Raw genomic sequence first — 16,622 nt, 5'->3', positions numbered from 1 at the left:
CAGGGTGGGAATCAGACTCATTCCTTAACCTGGTCAAAGATCCACAAGGCCCTGTCCATTGGAGGAAAATAATGAGTGAAATCAAAGTTATTACTTCCTTCAGAATCTGAACCAGATCTCTGAAGGAGGGAATAAGCCAAGACAGGGAAGAAGTAGGGATGCCAAGTGACAGAGACCATGGGAGTCACAAGAGAAAGATGACTCCACTCTGGAAGACAGAAGCCATGGATGGTTTCTTGCCTGTCTTTCCAGATCCAGTAGCATCGTTGCATCCTAGCACTAAGCCCCTTTTTGCCTGAGTTGACTTGAATAAGTCTGTTTCTTGGAACCAAGCAATGTTTCACATATATTTGATAGCATACATTAATGCAGGGGAATAAAGTTTGCTCTTCTTTTTGAGAGAAATGGGTCTGCATTTCAGACTAGGCAGTCACTATTTGTAGAGATACATGAGTAAAAAGACCTGAGACCTCCTAGAATACCACCCTTAGAAAAAACACACATGAATAGAGCAAGAGTATGATTCATGTGGTACAGAAGATTGGGCAGTGGATGCTTATCAAGTTCTGTTATGACCCAGCAAATGAACCTCCTTTCTAATTCTTGGATTCCCACACAGTGTGAATCTTGGTGGTAGGCAGGGCACAGCCAGTTATAACAGAAAGATTACTTTTCTTCCCATGCCCTGGCATTGAGGGTGGGGGCACATGGCCTCAGCCCAGACAATTGAGGGCTCACAGAAGGATTCTAAATCTCCAATGAGCAGATACATAAAGCCATACCATTGCATTAGATGTGCAGTGGCAGTCATATATAACAGAAGTGATAACTGGATTGAATGCCCCAAGGGAGGTTACAGTGGGAGCTGTGTTCAGGAGCAGTGTGTGTATAGTGGGACGGTGGGTTGAGGATCGGGAGGGTATTCAATTGCACAATTTCTCATCAGTATTATTTCCGCTATCCTTCTTCCCTTGAAGGATGGCTACCAGCCATCCTTCTCATAAATTCCTTTTATGCCTACATTACCCACGGTTGGTTTCTATTGTTTGCAACCAAGATCTTTTGGCTGGTACTTATTGCAAGGAAAACAAACAGTCTGGATAGGTATTACAGAAGGCATGAGGGGAGGGGAGATTTTAGCTGGGTTTGTGCTCTAACGTTTTAGACCTAATAAATGAAAATGACGGACTGGCTGATTATTAAGGCCTGGCCTACCATGCAGGAGGGATCAATCAGAGAAGCACCATGGGAAAGTCTATCCCAAACCCACCATAGTGGATGCTGTGATGCGCAACCCAGGTCTCTTCCAGACCCAAGGCACTCATTTCCCCAGAAATGAGAGCTACAGAGAATGTTCACTATCGGTGGATGGATCACAGCTGAGTCCTCTCAGGGCTTCACCTCAGCCAAAGGCAAAGGCAAGGCAATGCCTCCTCCCCAGGGACAGTTCGCATCCAATAATCAGTCCTTGAACAACTCAAAAGGACGCCCCCAGCTTCAGATTCCTCTGTGGGATCAGTTGAGTGTTGGATGTCACAGCGTCATAGTTCAGCTGCTTCCCCTACCTGTTGAGCTTCCTTCTCCCTCTCATAGGTCTTGTTCCTCATACAAATATCAATTACAGTGAGTTTTCCAGGAAACCCACAATAAGAGCCCTACATACCCCATTTCAGAAACCACTTCCCCCTCTTCTTTGGCAGAGCCATGACTCTTGCCCAGCATTGAAACCAGTGATATTATGACACCTTGCCTCTCTTTCAGACAGTTGATCTGGCCAGCTTGTTCACTGCACCTGGAGACTAAATCTAATACGTAGCTCTTCAGCATTACTCCCAGTGGTAGAAGTAGAATGTTCTGGATAACAGAAGACTAACCGACAAAAGAACTAGACTAATTTTGTTTCAAACTTTTGGAACGCAGCTCTAACACCTATCACACACACACGTCTGACCTGGGAAATCACACGCATTTGTACTGTAACTTTTTGGTTGCCTTGGGGATTATTACGCCACTATATATATAACAAGAAATAGCCACCATCTGTTAAGTCCTATTATTTGTAGCAAGCACATTAATGGGTGCTTTAGACATATCATCTCTAATGGTTTTAATGATTCTGCAAAATTTTATTTTTATCAGTGGGGTGCTGCTAAACCAACTCTCAAAAAAAAAAATCCCTGATTTGTATCTTTTGCCAAATTCTATGGTGAAAATATTCCCACCCAGACTTATTCCAAGTCACCAACATGATGTCACAGAAACTAACACTGTGATGTTATTGAATGTAAAGTGGGAAAGAGATGCCCACAATTGGCTGGTATGAGTCAGTTCCAATACACCATTGTTATTTCCCTTTAGCAGATGATAGGGCAGAGGTTCAGAGAGTCTCCTTGGGATGCTTTCATTGACATAACATAAAACTCTGACTGCATTGCCTTTAAAAATAAGGAAAGATTAATACTTCACATAAAAAGAAATCTGTAAGCATCTCACTTCCAAGAATAGTTAACGTCCCTCCTAATATTCATCTCTGAAACCTGGAATCTTTCCATCCTTCTCTGCTGCCATCCTACAGTGCTGGTTCGGCACCCCTAATGGCCACGAAAGTCTTTTCCATGCACCTCGCACAGACATGACAATATCTGATAAGCAAAAGAAACAGAACAGTTTCTGCCTTTGTATCTTTTTATGTATTTTTTATCAGAAAAAAAAATCATATTTTAATCTGATTAAATCAGGTTTTAATATCTGTGTATTTCACCAGGCTCAGAACACACATACTCGTTCATAAACAGAAAAATTAGAATTTTCTTTCCTTGCACAGGAAGGAAAAGTTTTATCTTTTGCACACTTATTTCCACCAACGTCCCCCTGACCTTTTGGCAGCATCCTAAATGCCCCCTGGGTCTCACAGACAGGGAGACTGGTGTGAGGGAGGCAAGAGGGCCCGGTGCTTGTCCTCTTTCTAATAACTGACCAGTCATGTGACTTCTCTCATTTGTAGAAGGAAAAGATTGGATCAGCTGAGGTAAAAATTTTCCAACTTCATATTTCTATGATCAGACTCATCCTGGGATCTTGTAAAGATAAGCCCAAGTCGAGGAAAATGAAATACTGGATGCAATGCACCAAGCCCAGTGCCAGAATCGTGTCCAATCCTCCTCTTCTTTCTCTTCCTACCCACACTAACCCTCTACCACTTCTGTGAAACTTCTAAAAAAATTTAAAAACTAAACGAGAGTATATCAAAACATTGAAATAAACTGGAAGTATTTAAAAGCCATTATTAAGGGGAAAACCGTGTTTTGGGAAGCAACGGGAAAGCTGGTGGAGAAAGCCTCAGGGTCGTCATTGACACTTTTCGCTCCCCTGCCTTTGTTTATCTGCCGGTCATAACTGTTAATAAGGAAGCCCCAAAGCATTCATTTGCTTTACTTTGCTGCTAATGATGGAAATAAATGGCTCCGATTTAATGCGGCAGGATCGCAGGGCGCCACTGGGCAAGTTTGAGGTTCCTGGCACTTGCGGAGTCCCGCAAAGTTGTCTGAGCAATCTGTCTTGTCAGCAAATTCTACCTTGTCCCATTTTTCAGGGTGGCCCGCCTGCTCATCCATCCCTGACTCTCTGGTGGGCCTCATCCCTGGCAGCTGAAACACTGACAACTCAATGTAAAAAGTCACTTTTCAAGACAAGGTCTTCTGGGATTGAGACAGTGTTTGAAAGTAGAAAGAACAGAGCATGGCCACCCAGTGGCTTTGGGCTTAAAAAACAATTACCAGGCACTCCTACAAACCATTGTTAATACTCTCAGCCATAAAAGAAGATGTTGTGTCCATTTCATGGGTGTGGCAGGCCAGGGACATTCAATGCTTGCCCCAGGGCCCACTGCTGACTCCGGATTTGAACCATAGCTTCCTTGCACACAGTAAAGCCTCTGAGCTTAATCTTGGAATGGGACCTTGAGAGAAAAGGTGAGCTAGAGAGAGATTTGGGAGACACCAGCCAAGAGTCAGTTGGTGGACTCCAGAATACATGAGCTATCTTGGGGAGAAAATCCAGAGAGAAAAGCCCAAAGAATAAAGAGGGGGATTTATCAGTCAAGGGAAGAAGGATCCAGACAGCCCAGAATAGCCAGAAGAGAGGTGAGAAGGGCAAGAAGAGAAGCTATACTCACCCTACTTCTCATTTTTTTTCCAATGGCATTTAAAAACTGACAGGATCATTTATCCACCATTCATCAAGCAGTTTTGGCTAAGTGCTTGTGTCATAAATTCACAAAACGAACTTCCTCTGGGGCCAGGGTGGATAACTATAACCAAATGCTGTGGCTGTCAACAGGGAGAGGTGGAGACTACAGAGAACACATATCTGTCAGAAAGGGGCAGCCAGCACTCAGGTCCAGCTGACTATGGCCAATTTTTTTTTTTTTTTTTTTTTTTTTTTTGAGGAGGAGCTGAATTCTCAGTTTTTCATGTTCTGCCAACAAAATAGTTCAGCAGCTTGGAAGCAGCCTACAGACACAAGTTTGATGAATTGGCCCTAAAGAGTGAGAGCATTTCTACCTTCAAGAAATTTAAGCATCAGCCCTAACATTTCCCAGGTTCTGGGGAGTCCTAGAGCCCAAAACTAAATGCTAATTTTTTACATATACTTTTTAAATTATGGGGAAAAATTCGTGTGTTATTTCCATGATGTGATCTGATTAGGCAAAGCAGAACTCTGTGGTAGAAGTAACTAGTGTTAAATCATGACTATACTAGAGAAAAATGGCACTAATAAGAAGTACATGTTATGATGAAGGTCAAAGGTAACATTCTAATTGCTTGTTGATGCCAAAGGCTGGAAACAGGGCATTTTGAATGACTTAGTGAACAAGGAATTTGATAGAAGGATAAAACATGGGTGACAGTCAATGAGAAGTACAATCCAGACAGCAAGGGCCTTTCATTTTTCCCTCTCAACTTTCTCCCTTAATGAGTACATGTTGGGGTTGAATAACAGCTTACTACTTTTTGAACCATCCAAACCATTTTTTAAAAGAAGAAAAAAGAAAAACTCATCTAAAGACAGTCACTACTTAATAAACCATAAGAGAACTGTCTTGAGGGCTATCCAAGGGAACTTTCATTTGCTATCCAGTATGTTTATGAGAGACTTTGACCTGCATCAGTCATTGGGTGCAAGCAAAATAAATGTAAGGTTAATATTCTGGATTCCTCTGCATGTGTATGTGTGTGTGTGTGTGCGTGCGTGCATGCATGCGTATGTGTGCATGCATATGTGTGCATGTGTGTATGCATATGTGTGTATGCGTGTGTATGTGCCTGTGTGTGTGTGTATAGATCCACTGCACTGCATTAGCTACATCATTGGTTTGCAGAGACTAACAGCTCCATTTCCTGGACTGGAATGGTAATCTGTGTTAAGCTCTTCCTGATTTATGGTTTCTACCTACATGCCTCCAGAGTTAGGATCCCTGGGCCAGCTGAGTTCCCCTGAGGTCTCAGTCTTCTAATTCCATCTTCTAGGATTTGACATTAAGCCACCCTTGTTGTTAGTTTAACTCTTAGCCCTTACCTTTGCCTCAGTTCCCACACTTTGTGCCCTGAGTCCTGCCTTCCACCCTTCCAGTCTGTCTCTTTAGATCTGGAATCCTGTCTTACTTTTGGAAGCAGCACCCTTCTCCTTCCAAACTGCAATTCATTATATGGACAAGACTGGTGACAGACTTTTCTGGTATTTTATATCTGCCTGGACTTTCCAGTATTGCCTCCTTTGGCATCTTGGGGCAATTGTCTGCCTGCCTGGTGGGATGCCTACCTCCTCCTGGCACATCCTTTCCACAGCTCCACAATCTCACTGCAGGAGCTGTACTACTGCATTGCCTTTGATGTTTGCCTGCAGGACGGTTTTGCATCCCAGCCTTACACCAGCCCTTGCAGCTAGACCTGTCTCCCTAGCTCCCACCTACCTTAAGGACAAGTTTAGGTTCTGTATCTGCCCCTTTCTGGCTACTATGGCCCAATGCAGTTAACCAGACCATAACTGGTTCTGATTCAAGATGGTACCACGGAAAACTGATACCATGAGAACCATGAGATCTGCTTGCCTCCTTCTATTTTTCAGTTGTACTTTTCAATGAAATGTTTGATGTAGAATAAAAAAATTCCTGTCAGACAAAGGAAATAATAGTAACCATGGTACTTTAGGACATATATTGATTTTGACTAATACACTTTGCAAGACTTATGAAGGAAAGAACAGGTACAGTTGAATCTGAGAATGGTAAAAATAACAATGTCTTCAGGAGATACTATTTATTTTTTTCAGAACACTTTCATTTAATTAATTCAACAAATATTTACCAAATTCCTAGTATTACCCTACACTTTTATCAGGCACCAGGCTAGGCATCGAGTAAACAAAGAACAATAGGAAATTAAGACAAATCTCTCTTACCAAAGAGTTTATATTGAGCCATTATTTATTACAGTGATTTTCTAACATTTTTTTCAGCAAAATATTTTTCATATAATTGTACTTGGTCAGGATAGGCATGGTTATGCTGTAGTAACAAACAACCCTGACACTTTTGTGGCTGACAACAACAAAGGTTTATTTCTCATTCATGTTTCATGCCCAACATGTGTCAGCAGAAGCTCTTCTTTGTGTCCTCTTTGTTTCTTGACCCAAGCTGATGGAGCAGCCTCTGCCTGGAACACTGCTTGTCTCACAACAGAGGAAAAAGAGAACATAGATGAGAATATAGAGCCCATACCCTGGCTCTTAAAGCTTTTGCCCAGAAATAACCCATGTCAGTTTTATTAGTATTTCATTGGCCAGAGGAGATCTCATGTCCAAGCTTGGCATCTTTAAGGCAAGGAAATAGAATCTTCTCCAGGAAAGTGCTGCAAATAATTTTTAAGGATAATGCCCACAGCACCTCCATGTAGAAAGTAAATTAACAGATTGAAGCAGCATCTGTCTTCCTGAGGGACTCAGTTGAGAAACTATCAATCAATTATCTAAACTGAAATTCACAGAAAAACCTATAAAGGAAGTAGGAAAATGTAATTATCCTCATCCGAAAGGCCAGGAAACTCTCTGAGGCCCAGGATATTTATGTAACTTCCCAGAAGACAGACTAGGATGGAGGACAGGTGCCTCCTACTTCATAGATCTTCCCACGAGGCCTTGCTGGAGTACATGGCCCTGTGCACGTGAAGCCCTTTTCTTTTTTTTTTTTTTTCAATTTTTTTTAATGTGTATTTATTTTTGAGACAGAGAGAGACAGAGCATGAATGGGGGAGGGTCAGAGAGAGGGAGATACAGAATCTGAAACAGGCTCCAGGTTCTGAGCTATCAGCACAGAGCTCAACGCGGGGCTCTAACTCACGGACCCCGAAATCATTACCTGAGCCGAAGTCGGCCGTTTAACCGACTGAGCCACCCAGGCGCCCCGTGAAGCCCTTTTCATGACAGTCATGGAATCTCTAAAACCCAAGGAAACTGTCTCTTATCTGCTCACTTGGGGCACAACTGCACTTTGTCCTCAGTGGCCAGCTGCATCCAGGCCACGCCATGCAAAATCTCTGCAGAAATCTTGGCTTGGCTTGACCTTCAGAGTGTGCTTTCAACACATTTTGAAAAGCAACAGATTGTGCCAGCTCCACCACCAAGCAATTCAGAAAATGAGACTTAAGGAAGGCCTAAAGAGAGAACAATTCAGCCTGAAGACATGGTAACAGGGGCTGGGTGACAGAGATGAGTAACAGTAGTTTTCTCTTCTGAGATGTTCATTCCTGTTTGTTCTTTGGAACAGAAACCAGGCTGCTTTCAGCAGACGGTTACTTAGTACTAACTGTGTACCAGGCAAGGTAATAAGAGACAAGAACAGAGGTGACTAAGACACAGTCCCTGCCCCAGAGATTTCAGAGGAACAGGGAAGATGGACTTGGCAACGATGCTGAGTGCCATTACTGTTTAGAGAGGTCGCACAGGATGCAGCCTCTGGGAGTGGGGAGGAGAAGAAAAGTGGGATCACCACTGAATTCAGAAGCCAGATGGCCAGCATTTATGGGGGTGAGTGAGCCACATGCTTACTGGCACCACCTTTATGTACAAACAATTACCCACGTGTAGGAAAAAACCTGGACTCAGTCAAGGATCAGGCTGGACTTCCAGTCCTGTCATTTATTTTCCCTACAACCTTAGGCCAACCTCTAAGCCCATGAGCCTCAGTTCCTTGTTTATAAACAGGAAATAAGGAAAACTTGCTGCAACTAATTCACAAGGTGGTAGGGACAAATTTATTGTGAATGAGAAATTGCTCTGTTAAATGTGAACTTGGCCTATTTTCATTGTCATTGCTGAACATAGTCTCAGCACACACTAGGGTAACCAAGTTATCTTGGTTTGACTGGAACTGTCCCGGTCTCAGTAGTGACAGTCCCACATCTCAGGAACTTCCTCCGGAAGTTCACATATTCTGAAAGGAGGAGTTGTTAGGTCCCTGCTGACCATAACATTGTTTTAAAATCCCCTAAGGTATATTATTCAATACATCTTAGCACATTCACAGGATTGTGCAACCATTACCACTATCTAATTCCAGAACATTTTCATCACCCCAAAGAGAACTCATTAGCAGTCAGTACCAATTCCACCCTACCCTCAGCTATTGTCATCCACAAAATCCACTTACTATCTCTAGATTTGTGTATTCTGGGGATTTCATGTAAATGGCATCAAACAGGGGTGCCTGAGTAGCCCAGTCAGTTAAGCACCCAACTCTTGATTTCTGCTCAGGTCATGAGCTCACGGTTTGTGAGATCAAGCCCCATGTTGCGCTCCATGCTGACAGTGCGGATCCTCCTTGGAATGTTTCTCTCTCTCTCTCTCTCTCTCTCTCTCTCTCTCTTTCTCTCTCTCTCTCTCAAAATAAACAAATAAACTTAAAAAACTAAATGGCACCCAACAATATATGGTCCTTTGTGTCTGCTTCTCTCACCTAGCTTAATGATATCAGGTTCACCTATATTGTGGCATGTATCATTCATTCATTTTTGTGGATGAAAAATATTCCATTGTATGGACACCCCACATTTTGTTTATCCATTCATCAGTTGATAAACATGTAGGTTGCTTCTACTTTTTAGCTGCTATGAATAGTGCTGCTATAAACATTTCATGTACGAGTTCTTGGGTGACCATATGTTCCCATTTCTCTTAGGTGGTCATTTAGGAAAGAAACTGCTGAGTCATATGGTAACTGTGTGTTTAACTTTTTGAGGAATCACCAAACTTTGCCAAAGCAGCTGCAACATGTTATATCCCACCAACAATGTATGAACATTCCAATTTCTCCGTATCTTCACCAACATTTGTTATCGTCTTTTTTATTATAGTCATTCCAGTAAGTGGAAAATGGCAACACATTATTGTTTTCATATGCATTTCCCTGATGGCTAATGATGCTGAGCATTTTTCATGCTCTTATTTGGCTATAACACTTAAACTTCAAAACAAATGTTCCTGTCACTTTCCTGACCCTCCTTATTGAGAACATGGGAGCTCCAGCAAGTTACTCGCTCTTATATAGAGGAGGACAAGACCTCTGTCGTGGTCGTGCTCAAGACAGAGGCTCAAATACCTGTCCATGGCTACAGAATAAAATCCAAATTCTTTCAAGATATCCAAAACCCTCAACTATCAATCGCTGATTTACTTTTACTCCTCATCCCCTTTCTTTCCCTACATGAAGTTTCCACTCCAACAGAGCAGATCTATTTATTGTCCCCGGAACACATCACTCATGTTTCCTCCTTTCAATCAGCTGCCAATGGGAATCTCGTTCATAAACTCAAGAGTGTGAGAAATGTCACATCTTCTCACTTCCTATCAATCAACATGTTCTATCCCCAACTACTTTCCTGTGAAATTGATGAAAAATTCTGCTTCAGTCATTCTGAGGATTCTCCCAAGTTCTAGAAGAATGTGAAGGTTTCAGGAACTTCCACATTGTCAAAACATGGAGGAGGGGAGACGGAACTTGATGATGAAGATTACCACAAAGACAGCCACTGTTCTGGTTCTCACGGCCCCTTCTGTTTTGGTGTTTCTTCCAGGCATGTCAGAGATACTGCAGTCTGCCCGTATCTTGCCTAGGCTGCAAGCCCTGTGCCTAGAAGCTGCCATCCCTGTAAGAACCAACCCCTACACATACACACACACATGCACACACAGAGTTCTGTCACAGGACTATACTCATGGAACCTACAGACTCTCTACTTCTCTGTGAAGAACTTCTCTCTACTCACACCCCTCCCCCACATTTGGGAATGGAGAGGTTTCCTCTATGGGTCTGGGAAGTCCTTGGAGCCACTCCTGGGCATCTCTATTTCCTCCCCACCTACTGCTAGTCTCCTAGGGCTTTCTGCTTCCTGACTGCCTCTCTGAGGTAAACTGGCCTGACACACCATGCAAGCAACTACTATATGCCTTCAGAGATTGCAGCGGTATGACTTTCTGTTTCGTTTTATTTGACATCACTCTTTCTAGGATTCCTTGAATGAATCTAAGACTGGGGCATCAGAGAAACAATCTGAAGTGAACATATCATGCTCTACTCAAAGTTCTTTTTCCTGGTTACCATATGTTCTAGCAGTTCCACCTCTAAGTATATATACCAAGAGAAGTAAAAACATGTCCACACAAATATTGGTAAATGAATGTTTATAGCAGCTTATTCATAATAATCAATACAGTAGAAAGAACCCAATTTATGACTCCATCGACTGATGAATGGATAAACAAATTGTGCATTCATACAATGAAACATTATTCATCCGTAAAAAGGAATGAAGTGCCGATATACGCTACAACATGGGTGAACCTTGAAGATATTATGATAAATGAAAGATACTGGACAAAAAATATCACATATTGTCTGATTGCATTCATATGAGATGTTCAGAATAGGTGGATCCATAGAGACAGAAGGTAGATGAGTGTTTGCTAGGGCTGGAGGAATTGATGGCCAAAGGATACAAGGTTTCTTTCTGGGGCGATGAAAACTTTCTAAATTTCACTGCGGTGATGGTTATACAACTCTGTGATTATACTAAAAACCATTGAATTGTAGCTTTAAATGGGTGAATTGTAATGTATGTAAATTACATATGTCCCAGTAAAGCTGTTAAAAAAAAATCTCCCTCTCCCTTCTTCCTTAACCCATTGTCCTTAAACCCAATTTGAATGCTTGTCCTCTCTCTCCCTTAGGATAGGATCCTTCCCATGAGGCCCCTTCATTCTTTGTGAAAATGAAGCCCCACTGGACATTCCAAACATACAAACATTTCTCAATTTTCAACAGGTACACCACTTAGGCTGCCCTCTGGGATCCCAGCTGCAAGTGTTGTTACCAAACATTGTTTGAACTTTTCCCCTAGTTTGAAAAGAAGTTAGCATCTAAGAACCTTGAATTCTGCTTCTTCTTTAGCTCTGACATCACTGTTAAGTACTTTCTGTATCACAAGAAGTATCACCAATGTCAATCCACTCCCTCACCTTTGTCTTACTCTGAAGTGTGACCATGGGTGTCAAATGCAGGTCTTCTCACACCCCCTGGTGTAAAAACACCAAGAGATGGTTCTACACCTTAGCCATCTAGGTACAATTATTTTTTATGATACTTCATATCTTTGTGCCACATTCACAACGCTGAGCATGAATCGCTTGCAAATGGGGGAAGGTTTGATATTATTGCATAGGAAATATGGCTGGATTCCCCAGAAGGGATTTCATTTTTCCATCATGGTGGAGAAGTTGGAAGACAGAGAAAGAGTGTAAAAGATGCCCCTTTGATCACCACTATGAAACATGCTGAGCTTACGAAGGGAGCTGAAGAAGACAGTAGCTGGAGGGAACACATATGCCAAGTACTCAGGCCAGAGAAAATGAAAGGTGTGGCATCAGAAGCCAATTTCATGAATGACTGAAGCTTTCAACCAGCACTCTTACAAGGAAATTAGAAGGGAACAAAATAGAGTGAATCAAAGCCTTTTATACAATCAATTGAAAGATTTGGTAATTAAAGTCTGCACAATGAGACAATGCTTAGGCCAGGATGAACAACAAGGCTCCTCCCCCTCCAGCCTTCTCAGCATGGTCCTGCCCGCATCACCTCACCTCTCCCCCAGGCACACAGGACCTTCAGTGGCACTAAGTCAACACTGCTAGAAATAGAGGGAGCCAGATGGCTAAGGCCACCCACAGACTTGGGCTGGAGCAGTCCCAGAGTTTCTTTGAGGGAGAGCTACGTTCCAGTCTCTGAAAGCTTTTGGTGAGAGGGGGAAGGGGAGGAAGTCTAGAGTGTCAACCAATGAAATTCCCAAACAGAAAGGGAAGTTCATCTTTACCACGCAAAATACAAGCTAGAGGTTTAGAGACCTATGGATAAACATCATGTGACTTCACAGGTACCCGACAGGCACAGAGGAACCCAGGCCCGGGGCGGGGGGGGGGGGGGGGGGTGGGGGTGGGAATGATCAACAGGGATCTGAGGCTAGAAGCAGAGTTGCAGCCTGGCCTGCGTCTTCCTGAAAGTCAATGCTCGGCAAAGGGTCAGAACCAGATAGGCCAGCTAAAGGCAAGGCATACTAGAACATAAAAGGTCAGGGCTTTTATATATTCCTCCAAATATATAATCCCCTGGATCTCCACTGGTGGATTTAGGGAGCCCAGAGTCTCTCCTTGAACTGCGGGAGGAAACAGATGGTAACAAGAAGCAAGCTGGGCTGACTTCCAGTGCGGCTTTCTAGTCTGATCCTTAACATATTAATAATACATTGCAACAGCCTCACATGACAGCAGCCTCACATGCAACAGACCCCATGGCTCTCAGTCCCAGGTTCTGAGGGCTGGATTAAAGATGTGCCGTTCACTTGCCTTCCACTTGACTTTATGTGACCTGTCCCCTGTAGCATATTTCCTTGCTGGAATTTAATTTCAGAAGGGTGAATTCATCATTTAATGCCCTTTTTGTGCCTTATTGATGAGGGCATCGTGGGAATAGGGCATAAGGGCATTTGTGAGGTTCTCAAAGGGAACACAATGAACTTCAGAGTTTCTAGGCTTGAGACACATATTCACCAAAGTTCTGGCAAGGGGTATAGCTCAGTGGTAGAACATTTGACTGCACCAAAGTACTGGCAACCCACACTAAGGCAGAAAAGACCAACTGAGTAAACTAGACCCAGGAAGAAAGAACTACATCGTTGAATAAAGAACAGAAACAGGGCATAGGAGATTTGCAAAACCAAAGGGATAGTGCAGGGCCAGACAAGGGGGAATGCTGCTGTGAAATGCTGGTATAAGAGCACTGGGGTCAGACCTCTGCTTTTCCCTGAAGCTCTACTGTGCCTCCTGCTGGCGTGGGAACAAGTGGCAGCCCAGCCAGTCTCCCCACGATGAGCAAAGCAACTGGAGTCCTGGCTTCTGGCAGACAATGTTAATGACAATTGACGGGAGGCTCCAAACCCAGGTTTACTGAGAGGTAAGATCACAGACATCTTTAGCACAGCTACCTCAACCCATATGGGCACAGAAAGTTCAACAGGCCACCCAGGAGGTAAGGCATCTGTGGTATTCACACATGTCCTTCTTCTCACAGGTAACCACCTTTTCTGAAAATTCTTTCCCAGTGCCTAATGTTTACCTTCCAATTTCCAGCACAAATGAGATGAATAGCAATGACAAAGACTCTCTTTGACTGAACTTTAGTTGGGCTCCTCTGAGACCATTTCCCAAGTAGGCCTCGACCTTGGCTTTTGTGTCCTTCCTTGGGGAGCCTAGTTTTAGAAAGAATCCTGCTACATCAACTCCCAAACCTTGATATCTGATCACCCAAGCTCCCCATCTCTGCCCCTGATGACACTTAGTCCTTTCTTGTCCTTAACAAGAGCAATGCCAGGCCAGTTTAACAAGAACCCCTATCCTTGATGTCTCCACTTTGTGATTTTCCATCTGCTGACACCCTTGTTCTGCTCCTTGGCTATATCCCCAGCTACCTTTGCTGTATTCAGAGTTGTGCTCAGTCTCTCTCCCCTCTTGCAATAGAGTTGACTCATGTTACAATAGTCCTGCATAAAGCCTTCCTTACCATTTTAAGGAGCATCTCATGAAGAACTTTTCTTTTACAGCAACCTCCATCACAGTCTTTTCCAAAAATGCTCTTTTTTCAAGAAAGGTAGCAAGCAACCCATAGTTCTCTCATCTTCCATTCAAATAGTCCAATGACCACCACATTTCACACAGACCTTCTTCCCCACCCTCCTGGCAAAGTCTGTCTCTTTTGCCTGAGGATCTGATGGTTTTGCTGATTAATGCAAATGGTACTAAATACCCTAAATGTTTCATTTGAAAGTTAAGTGGAAAAGCAAATTGTGCATTATGTATCTAAAATTACTTTCATTGGAATGGAATTATCAAGTCTTTCTTTAATTAATTTGGTACAGAAGTTTATTGTGAGGGGCTTCTGGGACAGAGCTACTGCTCTGATAAGAGAGTCAAACAACTGCCATTCAAGTGCTTGAAAGCCGGGGTCTTAGAGTTGGGAGGAGCACCTCCCCTGATTCTGTTACCCAGCAACTCACAAATGGGCTGGATTGCAGACAGACGTCAAAATGGAAGCCCAGTGATGGCTTGCTTGGTGCCTTCCTCAATTGTAAATGAGACTATTATGGAGATAAGTTGAAAATGAATGTTGGTGGGCTTTGTCAGCCTACTACAGGAGCCAGACATGTCAGGAAGGTAAATGGATAAATAAAATGAAAGAGACTCAGTGAAAGTCTCACCCTTAAGGGGGAAAAAAAACCATACTTGGAATCTGAAAATCAATTTTCTTTTTAAAAGTGAAGGCTTTTTCACTTCCTAGCAGGGAGGAGATTAATCACTTTGACAACCCTAATCCCACATTGGTGAACCCTGCCAGCCCTTCCCAGAGCACTGCACACAGATGTAGCACCCAGCCATGGAAGTGGGGTGGGTGTGCACGTCTCCACCAAAACTTTAGCTGGATCTACCTCTTTAAAGAGTTTGCAATTTTCAAGCTTTTCCTCAAAATATGCTTTTGGTTGTAAAGAATTTCTCAAAATACCTCCCAGGAAGATATTTTAACATACACTTTGCTTTTGTAGAAGATGGAAAACTTTTCCTCTACCTTCTTAAGTTCATGCAATGAGGGCATGCAAATTAAACTAATACTGGACAGAAAAACAGGAAAGAGGGAATATGAATTTATTAATTTTACATGTATCAGGGCATCCCAGAAGGAAGTGAATACCCAACTAAGAGGTGAAATTCAGTTTATATACTGATGGGATTCATGACATGCTAACCAAAAATACGGCACCTTGGCATACTGAGTATTTAAAGCTGAAGGAATCTGAGAAAGAGCATGTGCAGGAAGACTTTCTGACTTTTTCCTAAAGCAGGTCATAAAACCCTCATGTGAGAGGTGTTCCCCTTTATGGAGGAAAGGAATAGCCTCATCTCCAAGGTACACAAGAAAAATCTAAATAAATAAGCTTTGCTATTTCCTCCAGTTTACTACATTTAGCTCATACACTTTTTGGTCCTGACACGGTTTTTCCATGACTGTCCACCCTTCAGCAAACCTAGAAACACTCAGGTTTAACAATTTCCTTGAGTCTTCATTTCCTTATAAAGAGTCCCGTGTCACATAAAACTTATATCATCTGTCTTTTGTCATAGAGGCTCCAGCTAAGCATTTAGAAGAGTAGAGTAAAAAAAAAAAAAAAAAAAAAAAATACTTTCTGTCCCTGCAATACCATGTTAAAAGGGAATGGGGAGGGCAGTGGGGTACTTCTGAGGGAACAAATGACTTCTTAGAAGGGGTCAAGAGACAGGATGCATGAGGCAGCACAAATGATTTTTTTAAAGGTAAAGGGGCCCTTAGGAGATTAGGTAGGAGACTTGACAGTTTTCTGACAATGTCTGTCTGGGTGTGGTGCCCACTCTCTCTAAGAAAAGAAGATCAGAGTTACTTCCTGGGAGAGGATTTATGACAATTGAGTTCTTTGGGGAGGCTCTGCTTTTAGACAGATAAGGGATTTCAGGAACTCAGATGCCTTCAGCTCAAAACAATTCTTTTGCCAAAGTGGCACATTCCAGGAGTGGCATATCCTGATCTCCTTCACTATGAAAAGATTGTTTTTCTTATTTACAAAGTTAGTATTTTCTTCATTTTGTACATTACTTCTGATTTTTTTTGAACATCAAATTACCAAAATGTCTTCAAGTGAACTTTGACCCTAATCCTAGGAGTTGAATTAGCTGGAAAGGGAGGACTTCTCTATGTCGAATCTGTGAGAAACCTCAGAAAACACCCGGTGCAGAGGTTTCCCAAAGTTTTGTCCTGGACCACTGTCTCCCAGTGAAAGCTGTCATGGACAGCCATTATGCAAACCTGATAAACCGCTCGGGCCGAAGCTGCGGTCTGGGGTGGGATCTTGGAAGGGGACCCCAAGGCTCTAACCCTGCACCATCCCCTTTCCGTTTCTTTTTTTTTTTATTTATTTTTTAAATGTTTATTTATTTTT

The sequence above is a fragment of the Prionailurus bengalensis genome, chromosome C1 (assembly GCF_016509475.1).
Source record: "Prionailurus bengalensis isolate Pbe53 chromosome C1, Fcat_Pben_1.1_paternal_pri, whole genome shotgun sequence".
NCBI classification, from domain to species: Eukaryota; Metazoa; Chordata; class Mammalia; order Carnivora; family Felidae; genus Prionailurus; species Prionailurus bengalensis.
This window is presented reverse-complemented; position numbering follows the sequence as displayed.